Source organism: Pseudopipra pipra, chromosome 3, assembly GCF_036250125.1.
Source record: "Pseudopipra pipra isolate bDixPip1 chromosome 3, bDixPip1.hap1, whole genome shotgun sequence".
Lineage (NCBI taxonomy): Eukaryota > Metazoa > Chordata > Aves > Passeriformes > Pipridae > Pseudopipra > Pseudopipra pipra.
Window position 1 is genome coordinate 4,168,851 of NC_087551.1, and position 13,927 is coordinate 4,182,777.

A 13,927-nucleotide genomic window follows, 5' to 3' on the forward strand; every position below is an offset into this window, starting at 1 on the left:
CACCACTGTTGTATATGTAATCCCCCAACACATTAAGGATACCAAAATACCACTACTGGCCCCAAAATTCTCTTGCTGTCAGTCACTCCTCAGCAGGAATGAGCTGCCATCCCCTTCTCTGGGGCTCATCCAACTGTCCCAGGAATCAGCCTGATTTCCTTTTCTATTAAGGATGTCATAAAAGCAACCTGGTCCCTCACATGAGCTGTGTTTTGGTCCACTGTATAATGGAGTCACTTGGGTCAGGAAAAGGGATTATTCCCCTCTGGAGCAGCTCTGTTGTTTTGACCTTGGTAGATGAAATTATTTATTTTAAAACGAAAGCTAAACAAATAAATAAAAGGCAATGCAAGACCCAAGAACTTGCTCTCGTTTGTTTGTTTGTTCTTGAGGGTCCAAGGCTTTCATTTTTTTGGGTGGGTGGGGGGAGGAAAAGGGTGAATGAACATTTTTTTTTTTTTTAATGGAAACATCTCCTTTGTCAGAAAGCTGAATTTCCTTAAAAGAACTTCTGGAGGAAAAAATTACAGATTATCTGCTTATGCAGCTCTTGCCACCAGAATTCAGCATTTGTTCAGTTCAGAGTAGATTTTATCTCGAGTCAGGACTCCTTGGCAAACATGAGTGAATGCAGCAGCATTCCAGCTTTTCCCACTGTCTGTACTGGCCTTGCCACTTCGGACCAAAATTTCTTCAAACACTCCAAACTGGTATTCCTGTGATCTACTGCTTAGAAGCTGCTCCAAATTTGATTTCCTCCCTGAGGATTCTGACCCCTGTCAAAATCAAACATGGATTTTTCTCTTTAAAAACAACCAATACAATTATTTCTGGGGTTCCCATTTCCTTCCTTACCCTCTTCTGCAGCAAAGCAGGAGGAGATTCAGACCTGAGTGAAAAGATGCTCAGCAGACAGACAGACCCAGCTCTGCACCTGGTCAGGTGAAGGAGCAGCTTTAAGACTCTCTGTTTCATAACAGCCAACTTTATACAACCTTCTTTTGTTCAGAAAAGGGTTGTGACAGCAAAGCCACAGCCCCAACGTGATTAGTTAAGCTGCAGAGTTCCTCTAATAGAACCAACCACCAGGAAAAAAAAGCAAAAGCCACCATCATTAAAAAGAACCTGTTTCTGCCTCCCCACTTATTAACTTAGACCTTTCTCCCCAGAACGCTGTTATTTATTTTCTCAGCTTGTTATATAAAAGCTGTTCCTCTTGGGGAGCACTGCACACACACACACAGATAATCACTAATAAATTGCAAAGCTCTGGATTTCACAAATTAATTCTGGCTTAATCTTGCCAATCATAATCTGCCAACAAGTTCTCAGGTCTAGCCACCACATTTTTGGTCCCACTAAAAGCAGGAATTTTAATACTTATATTGCAATTCCATATAATGAAGACTGATGTTTAAAAAATATTGTCATTGTTAAAAAAATATTTAAAGCAGGCTCAAAAGCTTTTACTTGTAGTATTTCTAAAGGAAATGATTGCTGTTTTTCTTGGGAAATTCAGTTTGCACACCTACCTAGTACATAATTTGTTTTCTATTTTCTTAATACCTATAAATTGTGTTTGACATGTCTTCCTTTATTAAGCTCCTAAATTTGTCCTCGAGTAAATGTGTGCTTGTTTAAAGTAGTTTAACACTGGTTCAAAACCACTGGGGCTGCCAGGGCACAGTTTTGAACTTTATGCTCCCAAGAAATGTGTGGCCTTGACCTTGCCAAAAAACCCTGTTTTATGTTTAAATGGTCACAGATTTAATAATGGGCTGCAAGAAAGACTTGCCATTAACTACCTCCTTTACTTTCCTCCTAGTTAACAAAACACTTATGTGTGCAGTGGCTGCTGTAAGAATTGAATTAGTTATCTAGGATAATCTGCCCACATTAGCAAATGGTGTCCCACTAGGTCAATACAGAAATTAATTGTGGGATTCTTGTCAGATCCACATTGTTTCCTGGCGCAGTTGCGAGCCACTCAATTAGACACCTTTCAAGGCCTTTTGCTGGGCTAAATGTAGCTAATTGCTCCAGTTCTGGACGGGGATGATTCATCTCCCAGATGTCTCGGCCCCCTCGGCAGCGCTGCTCGGCTCATACCGACACACGGACCCGGCCGACAGGACGTTCCTGTGAACAGGATATTTTTGCTCACTCCTCCCTTTTATATGATTAATCCCAAACAAGGAAGGTCTCCTGAATCACGCTCTTGACACGGCAACTCCTTTAGGTCCGCTGGCTTCCCACACACGAGGGCCTGGCCATGAATGCAGCCCCTTTGTCCGCGCTCTCCAGGTGCAGCGCCATTCACACTTGGGCTTGACAGCAGAACATAACAGTTTTTATTTGCTGGTCTCCTCTGTCAAGTATTCTTTTCTCTTCTGCTGCTTCCTCATTTGTCCATATATCAGTGGCAGGGCTGGCCAAATTGAAAATGAATGAAGCACAAAGAAAGACTGTAGTTTCCACAGTGACGGTCTCTGGGAAAGCAGTGCACGGGTTGGTTTTTTTTAGAGAGTCCTCAAAGGTCACTGGTAGCACTTGGAGCTGTGAGTCCCAGAGGAAAAGACCAGGGCATCTGGTCCACTGGTTACCAGCTTTCAAGGAGAAATCCTCATGGGCTGTTGTTTAAAAGCCATGGGGGAAAGGATTAAAAATATAATAACCTTGAAATTTCTTCCCCAGCTCCCTTTGTATACGAGTAGATTCAGGAATACAGCAGTGAGGGAGACAGGGGCAGCTTGGTACCTCAGTCCCCATGGAGCAAGACCAGTGTTGTCCATGGGAGGTGTGTGATTCCAGCCCTGGTGGGTGCCTGCAGAGTGAAACTTAAACTCCTTGGCTCCATAAAACCTTCGCGAGACTCCCTCACTCACCTGCCATTAACCCAAGCAGCCACCGGATGTCTTCATTGCTCCATGCCAACAGCCATGGAACAGCATTTCCCTGGGAGTGGGAAATGAGGTCCCTTAAGGATGGAGACACATGCAATGACACCTGGAAGGTCACAGCTCAGCTGGGCTTTAGCAGGAACGAACGTGCAGTGCTTGGGCATTAGCTCGAGGAACTGACTGTTCCTGGGACCTTCACTTATGAGACAGGTTGTCTGAGTTGTCCATCAGCCAACTGGAATGCCAGGTATCCCCTGCTTGTGCAAGTGTCAAGAGAACACCACAACATCCAGAGAGCATTTGGAATGCTGAGGTCCCTATTCCACGACTGCCCTGATCACTGTCAGGCACTTGCCCTGTCTGCACTTCCCAGCCTGCCTCAACAATTGAGGATATGGCACCACGACCACTGAAAGGAGCTGCAGTGTCCACCTTGGAGAGCTGGTTCTCACCCAGCTCTGCACATCTGCATCCAGCTTCAGAAGGAAAAGGGAGGAAAACAAAGTGGATTTCACTGCTGTATGAAAATACAAACACACAGAGACAGCTGCTGTAAGCCCTGGCTGGAACATGGGGGTAGGCAGAGGCCAGCACTGAGCTGGACAGCACCTCCGTGAACATGCAGAGCAGGAGGACAGCTCACTGCATGGTCCTGGAGCGTGTCTATCAGTGAATTCATTTCTCTTCATCTCTTCTTTTTTTCCTCTTCTAGTAACTCCTCCTTTCATATCTTTCCTTGTCAATCCTCTTTCTCTCTCCTCCTCCATCTCCATTTTAATAATGTTTGTAATTCTCAACACTCCTCATACTGTCATCACTCCTCAGGAGCAGTGCCTAAAAATTCCTCTAGGCATCCTGAACTCTCTGCGAAAGAGGAGAGGAAGTTTCTCTCAGCTGCCTGCTCCTCCTTATCAACATCTGCCTCCATGGCAGCTCACGTTCCAGGGCTGGGCTGGAGATGATTCAGACCAGTCCAGACCAGTTCACTACTACAGGCTGTGGTCCAGCTCTGCTCCCCAGCTTTACTACCTTCCTTCTCAGGACATGTGCTGCCAGCACTTGCCTTAGGCATACCTGGAAATGCCCTTTTCAACCCTGCACCACTCAGGTTTGCCAGGGACACCCTCAGGTAGGAAAGGCTCAAGAGATGTAGCTCAAATACCAACCCCAAAGTAACACACAGTTTCAGTAAAACACGTTTTTGGGATCTCACAAGGCCTCAGCAGAGCACGGAAAGAAATTTATCTTTCTTATCAAAACTCTTCATGTGCTAACAACTGCATATTTGCCTAAGTGCTTTCATATGGCCAGGTCTGTCTGATACAACAGCCATTCAAAGCCCTGCTGACTCAGACCTTTCTTGGAGATTCCACTATCCCTTGGATCAGCTCTGCCTTTGGGGGAGATGTAAACTCCTGCAGCACTGAAAACAACCTACTTAAGGTTTTTCAGCTGTTATTGACTCCCTTGGTAGGTCAACTCCATTCACTCAAAAATTACAGCATCAGCAAAGTCCCCATCACACTTCTAATCTTTCCCATACCATTGTATAAAAGTCACCACGATGGTTTTCTCGGTGCAACAAATTAAATAAGCAACTTGGACGCTTTTCTACAGTTTTCCAATAAATTTTTGCACTTTTAGTGAGGTGGTAAGCCTGCCTTGGGCTAGCAGAGGCACTGCTTTCATTTCTAAATTTCCAGTGACCGCTCTATGGTAACACCTTAAGAGGTCAACTACGTGGTATTTTTAGTCTGAAATAATATTTTTTAATAATAGAATCACTATTTAGTATATTATTGCTCCACTGTTAGTGAACATCAAGTGAAAATAACTTCAACGTGATACTCCTTAACATGGACTGCAACTCCTATTAGCAACATTGATTATATACTATCTCTTAATTTTATTTTATGGCTTTATTTTTTTTAAGTTATTTAACTTGTTCTGACTAATGATCATCTCACGCTTGCTTTCTGTATCACACTGTCAGGTTTTCAGGCGCCTTCTCCTGGTCTCCATTTCAGATGGAAACTTTCAGGAGCTTTTTTAAGCGCTCCAGAAAAGTAAATAATAATTGAGTCTTTTGTTTTGCTTTTAAAGACTAAAGCTAATGAGAAGTAGGTCAAGCTGAACCCTGTTTTCTCAAGCATTATTTCTGAAGTCTGTTAGCACCTTGTATCTCTATTCTTCTCTTAGCCCTGCAGAGTTTACAAGCTCTCTTAGCACATACTCGCATGCCAGTTATGCCAAGCAGACCAACTCAGACAGGACAGACCATTCCCAAATTTGAGCAAGGAGCTCTCTGGGGTAACTATTTAAAAAAAAATAATAAAAAAAAAATTTAAAAAACCCAAACCACAAAAAAACTGAACATCACCCACATCCACTAATTTTTCTTTTTGGCTTATTTCCAGGCTACGTCTTAAGGTTTGAACAGGGACTAGTGCAGAGTACACACACAGAAGTTTATTATTCCACTGCTGCTCAGAGAGTTTAATGCCAGAGAGAGCAAGGCAACATGTGCAAGGGGACAATAGCCCCTTATAGCAAAGTTTTGCAATTCAAGATGAAGAGTAGGTGTTCTGCTGTGCTGACAATTGTAATCCTTGTCCCAACAAGCAGCGCCACAAGTCCCTTTGACACCAGCACGGGAGCTGCACCCACGTGCAGCTGTGACTCGGCTCGTCCCTCCACACCCTGGGTGACACAGCAATGAGTCTCAGCTGCTTCTGTGGAAACCACAAGCTCTTGTGGCTCTGGGGTCAGCAGCTGACCTATGTTACTTCCCTGAGCTACCAGGGCTCTGGAAAGACATGGCTGCTGTCTAATGAATTCCAGTGCAAAGCCACTTCAGCATCCAGGCCCTAAACACAACCTCACCCCATATCACTATTAACCCTTCTAAGCATTCAGAACCTACAAAGGGGCTTTGTGGCTTCGATTTACACCTTTATTTAGATATAAACTTTCCAGCAAAGACCCAAACATGTGTCCCCTTTCATCTCTCCATTTCTCTCTGGCATGTGATTTTCCACCTCCAAAGGTTTCTATGGAAAAGCCAGAAATCACAGCAACCCAAGAGGAAAAGTTATTTCTGATGGCACAGAACCAGGCCAACACCTGAGAGTTATGCCACTGCAGAGAGACCAGCAGTCTTACTGGAATAATCCCTCCTGAGAAACAGAGGAAAGCTTGGAAACCAGTGTTAAGGACACGCTTCACCACGGAACTGGATATTCCACTGGCACGTGAGTACTGAGCCACAGACTGAATCCCTGTTCCCACAGGTGAACTGTGTAAGGTCCAGGTTTGCTTGGAGAAACCACCTGCTGCCCTGAAAAGGCAGCTCATGGCTAGGTCTTCCCTGTGGCCATGAGAAAACCGAGGAAGAGCCCCAGCTTGAGGGATACTTGGATCCCTTTTTGTCCCTGTAACTGAGTGAACGCAGAGAACTGATCTGCAGCTGAAAGCAAGTGTTGGTCTAAAACTTGTCCAAACATCTACTGAGGGCTGAAACTCTGATTTTTTTTGTACAAAATAAATAAAAGCAGGTCTTGCCTCTGTATGGTTTGAAATGGGAGAAGCAGCACCACAGCAAGTTAGAGAACTGCTACCCCGGCCGAAATCTCTAATGGTATTTTCAGTCTGGTGGTAAGAGACAAAGCACGAATTGCTTGAGAACTCTGCCCCAAAGCAAGAAGCACAAAGTAAGGCCACAAAAGTGAGGAAGTTTAAACAGGAGACTATAATCTCACTCCCCAGAGTACAGAAAATGTGCACAGCTAAGGAGGCAGCTGCTGTGCAGGTGCAGGTCACTGGTTTGAATCCAACCCAAGAAGAAGGGACAGGATTGTTGCCCTCTGGCAACAGGCTCCGGTGCCATGAGCTGTCACTGTCAGCCCAGAGCACAGCCAACAGGTAGAACCCACCCCAAAATCTGTCACCCATGGTGATTTCATTTTTACACAGTTAAGCTGATGAGATTCTCAAACAGCAGAACTACAGCGTGAATTATCATATAATGTGTCATTCCCGTGGTTATTATTCCTCCTTGAAGGACATTTTCCTTATTTGTGTCAGCCGAGCTGGCGTTTCTTCTCCATTCTGTTGCAATTCTTGTTTCTTTCATGGAGTGTAATTACATTTCCACAAACGTCATGTCTCCAGAGGGAGCATGCCAGAGAGCTGTTAGCCTAGAACTTGTGCTGCTGCAGGGCCAGATGGAGAGTACATTGAATTTCTGAGGACCAGGAGGTGTCTCATTTTGCCCAATTCCCCCCGTCTCGGGGAAGGCACACGTGCAGACACCGCACAGCCGCTTTACAAAGCTGGCAGCTCATAAGATCACCAAGTTCAGTTCCCTTCCACCACAAGCACCGTGCAACTCACCCACATGATTAGGCTAGAAAAGAGTATTAAATTCCAGGTAGCCGAGGGAGTAGGAAATAGTATGAAAAGAATGAGAACTGCTATTTCCATAGCAGATTGCTCCAGACCTGCTGCTCTCATCTCAAAGACAGGGCTGCACAGAGATTACTTTACATAGCAAGAGTTTTCCCATTCCTGGATTCCTGTGGAACAAACCTGGAATTCTTTTTCATGACAATGTTTTCGCTATCTTCTACCACCTGCCACATTAGTGAGCTACCAGAAATGAAAGCCTAAGTCATCTTAGGCTAAACTTTGTTATTCTTTATTAATGCCCTATAAATCAGCCTTGTTATAAATCAGGGAATGTTCATTAATCAATTCTCAAAAAATATTTTATTTGGCTGAGAGTGTCAAATCGTGAAAGCAACAAAGAAGAAATTAAAACCATGTGCTAGAAGCGGGTTCATGACTGCATGCTTACGTCAACAAAGCCTCCTAACTGCACAAATAATTACCATATATCATGGTAACTTTCATTAAATAAAACCATGCTGAAAACCAGTAGTAGGATCCTTATAAAACACACATGTTTTCTAAGATATTTGTGTACCCAGGACAGCATTTTGCAGTCAGTTAACTGCAAACTGGGGCTGCATGTGTGTAAATGTGGGCAGGGTTTTCCCTGCTGGCTTTCTGTACACAGACATACTAGAAAATATTGCCTGAAAACCCCATTTCTAGTAGTTTGCTCTGTAGACAGAGCAATGTTACCATCCTTTTAAGCCAGACTATGTTGCTGAGTGACAGAAACAGTGGACTAAAGATCAGGGGTGTGTAGACTTCACTCATTAGCCTGTTACTACCCATTATTTAATCTTTGATAAGCCACTTATAGCAAAGTATTTAAACCTGGCTGAGACCAGATCATCAGTTCATTAATTAAGAATACAGTCCCTTGACTACCTGGAATCAACTGGGGTCTGGCTTCCTTGACATAAAGTTAGACAACAGTATCTACATTTAGGAGGAGTCAGGAATAAAAAGCTGTGCCAAGAACACAACAGAAGTAAATCCTCCCAGGAGAAGAAACAAGTTAAACCAGCAAAATAACATATCAGTTCCTTGTGCAAGATAACTCTGCCAATGAGGATTTAGTTGGTGTCACTGCCTGTGCAAGCTCTTTCTAGAGCACTACAAATGTATTTGGGAAAAAAAATAAATCCCATTTGTCACACGCAAAAGTCTAAAGCAGATCTGACCCAAGAGCTGGGACAACAGAAGAACACAGTCATAGAACATAGACAGCAAACCACATGAACCACATGAGCTTCAAACTCCAGCCTGGGCCCATTTGTAGGTCATTTTGTTCTTTTCCCACATTTCTGTTTACTGATATTTATATTACAGCAGTTCCTAGAGGTTCTCAGTGATATCACATTCCTACTGAACTAGGCAACGTAGAAAATAAATACAGCAAAATAAAACATATCGAGAGGATCTCCAAGCAATTAGAAATTAAAGCAGACAACATAGGGAGAAAAGGCTGTATATGTAATGTTACTCATTTTGCTTATCACAAGGTTAAGTCAATGAAAACTGGAGAGAAGCACTGATACAGGGCCAGATTAAAAAATAATAATAATTAAAAAATCAGTTGAAATTTAAGACAAAAACACAACCAAGTGATCCACTTGTGGATCATCCATGGGGCAGCAAGCTGGGGTAACACAACTGGCCACAGAGTGCAATTCTTGCACTGTTCCTCTTGCTGGAGGAACGTCCTAGATATATTCTGGTCACAGCTCTTGTCCCTTCTAGCATTTTCCAGTCACAATAAGTATAAAAATGCAGCCCTGGCCTTTAAGGCTACAGAAAAGACAGAAGCAGGCTCTCACAAAAAGGCTCAGAAGGCAAACAAAAAGAGCAAGCCTTTGTAACACCTCAGCCCTGGAGCCACAAGGGTCATGGGCTCAGCCAAGAGTTTTACTTTAAAATATAGATATACAGGGTTCTGTAATACGTCGAGATAGTGTCAACGGAACAAGCCACACTCTTTTTCCCAAGAGGCACTTTTACCGACAATTTAGGGGAGAAAATAAGGGAACTTGGCAAAAGTTCCGAAGGGCACCACACAATCCAGACAAACCATTCCACAACTGAACCCACCCAGCACATACTGATCACAACACCCAGCCAAAATCCAATCCCTCCGGCTTTAACCTACCCAGAACATCAAGAAGGGAGCAGAGAAAGAGAAGCAGCAGGACAGGAAGAGAGAAGAAGGAGAAGGAGGGCAGACAGGTCATCCAGCTCCCCTGGCACCTGGTGGCAGAGCAGCTCTCCGTGTCCCGACGGCAGGGCCGGCACCGCGTGGGGAGCACATGCCTTCGGTTTGAGCCGCTCCGGTGCCCGCGGACACCCCCCGGGCCCCCCGGGACCCAGCGGCCGCTCCGGGGCTCCAGGGCAGGGCGGGGGGCGGTGTTCCCGCTGTCCCTGCCGGGCTGAGGCTGCTCAGGGGCTCCAGGAGCTGGGGGGGCAGTTTTCCTGCTGCCTTTGAGCGGCAGCTGCTCCCGGGCTGCCCCGTGTGGGCTCCAGGGGCTGCCGTGAGGGACACGGCGGCACCGCAGCGCCCGCAGGGCCGGACCGGCCCTTCCCTACACACACACACACAAACAAACCACCACACGAGGTGGTTCTGACCCAAGAATTACTGATCTGGTGCCTAGCAGCTCCCAAATTACTTCTCCTAGAATATCTTCGTGTTTTGTCAGTCTGATCTTTTGGGGCTGCTGGGGATCCACTGCACTGGAGAACCTGAGGCTGACTCCCGAACGCAGTCAAAATTCCTGCCAAACACACGGCACGGACACCCGGGCACTGCCCCAGCCTCTGTGCTGGCCTGGTTTTGCAAGCTTCTCATATTTAAGTTTTATGCACTAATGGTTATCAAATGGGTGGCTGTTTATTTTATACAGGAAAGCCTCCCCTGTAGAGCTGGTAGTTTAAGTATTTTAAACAAACATTATCTGCAAACACTAAAATGGAACACTTGCCAGGACTTCTATACTCATTCAGATATGTAGGAAAAAATAAATGAAAAGAGGTTAATTTAAGCCTTGGCATTGATGGAGTTTCATCTCTGAACTTTAGCACCTGATGTTTATTAATGAGTTGTGGCCTGAATGTTGGCAGAATCCAAAAACGCTCTGCCAGGATTTTAATCAGAGATAAGCACCAACTGCATCTATAGAATAAACTCCGATTCGCTGCACAAAATTCAGGTTGTGCAAAAGCCTCTCCTGCTCTGCAGAAGGACAACCCGCTCAGTGTTGGGGCAGGACTGAAAGCCCCTGACGTGCAGTGAAAACAAATGCCTGCCCTCTCACAGGCCTGGTGCACATAGCACCCATTTGCTGATGAGCTGCATTGATTCTGTGAAGTGTCCCATGAAATAGGCCTTCAAAGCAGCCAAAAAAAAAAACCCACCCTGAAAGAGGACAACCACTGTGAAAGCTACAGAACCTTCTTTGTGTCGTTTTTCTTCCCTTCGAGCCGAGGTCTTCGCCATGAACGCACACAGCAGGATGGAGGGAAGCCGTGGTTATTCCCCAGATCTTGTGGTCACTTCCCTCGTTCACCTGACTCTGTATTCTGAAATTCCAGAGCCAAATTCACCCCTTTAAATCACTCGGAACTTTACCTCACACCAGGCAGACTATTAAGGCAGCAAGATGCTGGATTAGCACAGCTACAGGTGGCCAATATAGATCTCCATCACAGGGGTGAGAAAAGAAGTCTTTTCTGAAAGTTTCCAGATAAAATAAAAAGCTGGTTCAAAAATAATTAAGTTTAATCTGCATTTCCCTTCTCTGCGTTTTTCACATTTTTTTCTCAATTACCTACAGAGGAGTAGGAAAGGAAAAGGGGGAAAATTCCACAATGAGAAGAGGAAAAAGCCAAATAATAACATCTCTAAGGGATGCTAAAAAGCAGCCCATGTATGTGCAGCCCACTAAGTTTGAGCTTTCTGTCTCTGCTTGTTCATTCACAGATCTGCCATCTGTGCAATTTTCCCCACACACTTCAAGTACACGACCAGAGATGCTGAACTTCACTTTCCCCTCACCCTTATGGAAAATTGGATTTTTAATTAGAGGAAAATGTCTATTTTTCTTGAGCATAGTAATTACAGTTTTCCCCCCGAGTCACAAAGCTCATTTGGGAAAGTTTTACCTGAATGTTTTTGTTTGCCCAAACTGAAAGGGGGGTTAGTGGTGGAAATAAGTGAGGGCAAGGGGGAAGTTTTTTCTGCATTTCTGTTTTGGAATAAAAGGGTGGATTTCCTGAAAATGTTGGGATACAGAGTGTGGTAAAGTCTGCAAATTACACTGAAAAATTACAGAAAATACATAAGTATGTTGATACTTGGTGAACACTTTCCTCCCCAAGCAAGGGGTCGGTCCATGGGATAAGCCAACCCATTCTTCTCCTCCCTGAACTCAGCTGTAACTCTCCACTGACTCAAACAAGGCCACTTCTGTGCTGAAATGCCGGATGGTTTCTAATGCAGACCTTCACTGATTTCACATGAAAGCATCCTGAGGCACAAGGTGAACCAAAATCACCAAGTGCTTTCAGTCCAGGAGCAAGGAATTCAATGGCAGCAACCCCAGTACCTCCAGAGCAATGTACGACTGCGCAGTTGACAAAGAGGGGGAAAGAGGATTCAGTCCAGACCACTTAACCAACAGCCCTAATCTGAATCCAGCTTTTACTGAAGGCTGAAGTACTACACATCCAGCAAGGGCTTGTTTCTGAAAACATGAAATTACTTGCAGGTTGGAAATGCTTCATCACAAACCAGGGCCAGTGCAGGTTTGCAAAATACAGAGACAATTTGCATCTGTTTATCCAAGGGGAGCCCATGCTAGTGTCAACCATCTGATATTCCCAGGTATCAATCTTCCCAGGTACCAGTCAATCAATCAATCTATTACCAGTTCTAGAAAACCCATTCTGAGCCTGAAGCAATGTAGTGTCCTATTCCCTGCTTCTCCCACCACTACCCCAAAAGGGAAAAATCCAACTGGCAAGAAACTTTAAATAAGGATTAAAAGCATGGCAGCCCAGGTATGCTTAGGAAATGTTGCTTTTCTTGTCTCTGGGAAACACTTTTATATTGTTAGTGTTTTATGCTTTAACAAAGAAGTTCATGGTAACAATGAAAAAAGAGCATCATGGAAGTTTTTCAATAAACTGCACTTTGTTTGAAAGGGAAAAAATGGCCACAGACTGTATTATGATGGAAAACGTCCTCCCTATTAAAAAGGAAGCTCAGTTCAGGCAGAAAAAGTCCTCAGAAATGCAGTGAGTTGCATCCGAGCTGCTCCACCGTGCAGGCTGCCAAATCTTACCCATTCCCTTTCCACCTGCACATGGGCTTTGCTTCCTCTTTCCCACTCACCCCTCAGATGTGGAAATAATAAAGGAGAAATGAGACACCGCGATTGTTTTCTAAACCATACCAGCTTCTTCTGAATTTACTGTCAAGATCTATTTTTTGGCAGGAACAACAGGAGAGGTCGGGCTGGAACACAGCTGCAGGTGTGCAGCTCCAACCCACACCGCTGCTTTGTGTGGGGATCAATGGAAACGGGGAGGTTTTAAACTCTGCCTAACAAGCCAGAGGCTCTTTTATCTCTCCTTGAGGGATGTTGGGGGGGAGCTGCTCAGCTGCTGCTCGCTGGGATACATTTGGTCCTGCTGCCTGAGAAGCCTTGTGTTCCTGCTGATCCATACATCTGCTCTGTTCTCCCTCGGTTTGCTTTGCACGTGGTGTTGGAAAAGCAAAGGAGAACAAACTAACCTGAAATCAAACCCAGGTCAGCACTGAAAAGAGACTTGAATAAGGGTTTGATGTTTTCAGTAGAACAAGAGAACAGAGAAGCTCTTTACGCTCAGCAGCAAGAACAGTCCAAGTGGTGTGAGGTATGACAAAGTATTGACACTTTTACTAAAATAGGGCATTGATATGGGACTTGTACTCGGCTGAGGTCTCACTTTAGGCCTTACAGATCCCATTTGGGAGTGGGGCAGAACTTGCACTAAGCATTTGGGATATTTGCTATTTGTTATTAGGAAAAGGAAGGACCTAAAACTCAGCAAAAAGGTAGGAGACAACTCTGCCTGCACTGCTGGGGGGACAGCAGGGATCTAACAAAACCTCATCTCATTTAGCTCCTTTTGTAACCAGAGACATTTATATTTCCTTCCCACAATTCCCACTTAGGCACCAAAACAAGTGACTGTGACACAAGAATCGAGCTTTGGGAGTGGACAGAAAATCCAGCTGAGGTCTCCCAGAAAGCAACATGAACTTCTCCTGCCATATTTTGAGCTGGTGAATGGGACTGAACACTTTAGGAAAAGCAGGATATTTTCTTTATTTGCTTCAACAGGAACACGGGTCAAAAATTCAGCTGTCTTTGTGTCTGTCTAAAAAGCCTGAAATTCAGACTGAAAGCAACCAAGGGCACATCCTGGTGGTGCACACAGCATGGAGTGAGATCTGCCAACCAGAAGGATCCCCTGAGGAAGATATCCAAGGCTCTTTGCAAATCTTACCCAGCATTCTGACTTCAGACTCCAGCTCC

The 13,927-nt window shown here is 44.7% G+C and overlaps 1 long non-coding RNA gene across 1 annotated transcript; it reads right to left on the bottom strand.

Moving 5' to 3' along the window:
- Positions 1-356: 356 nt before the first annotated feature.
- LOC135410757 (uncharacterized) lies at positions 357-10,093 on the bottom strand. Its single transcript, XR_010428857.1, has 2 exons — positions 9,597-10,093; positions 357-776 (listed from the first exon to the last, which is right to left on the bottom strand). It is a non-coding gene; the product is annotated as an uncharacterized LOC135410757 (long non-coding RNA).
- Between the last annotated feature and the right edge of the window lie 3,834 nt (positions 10,094-13,927).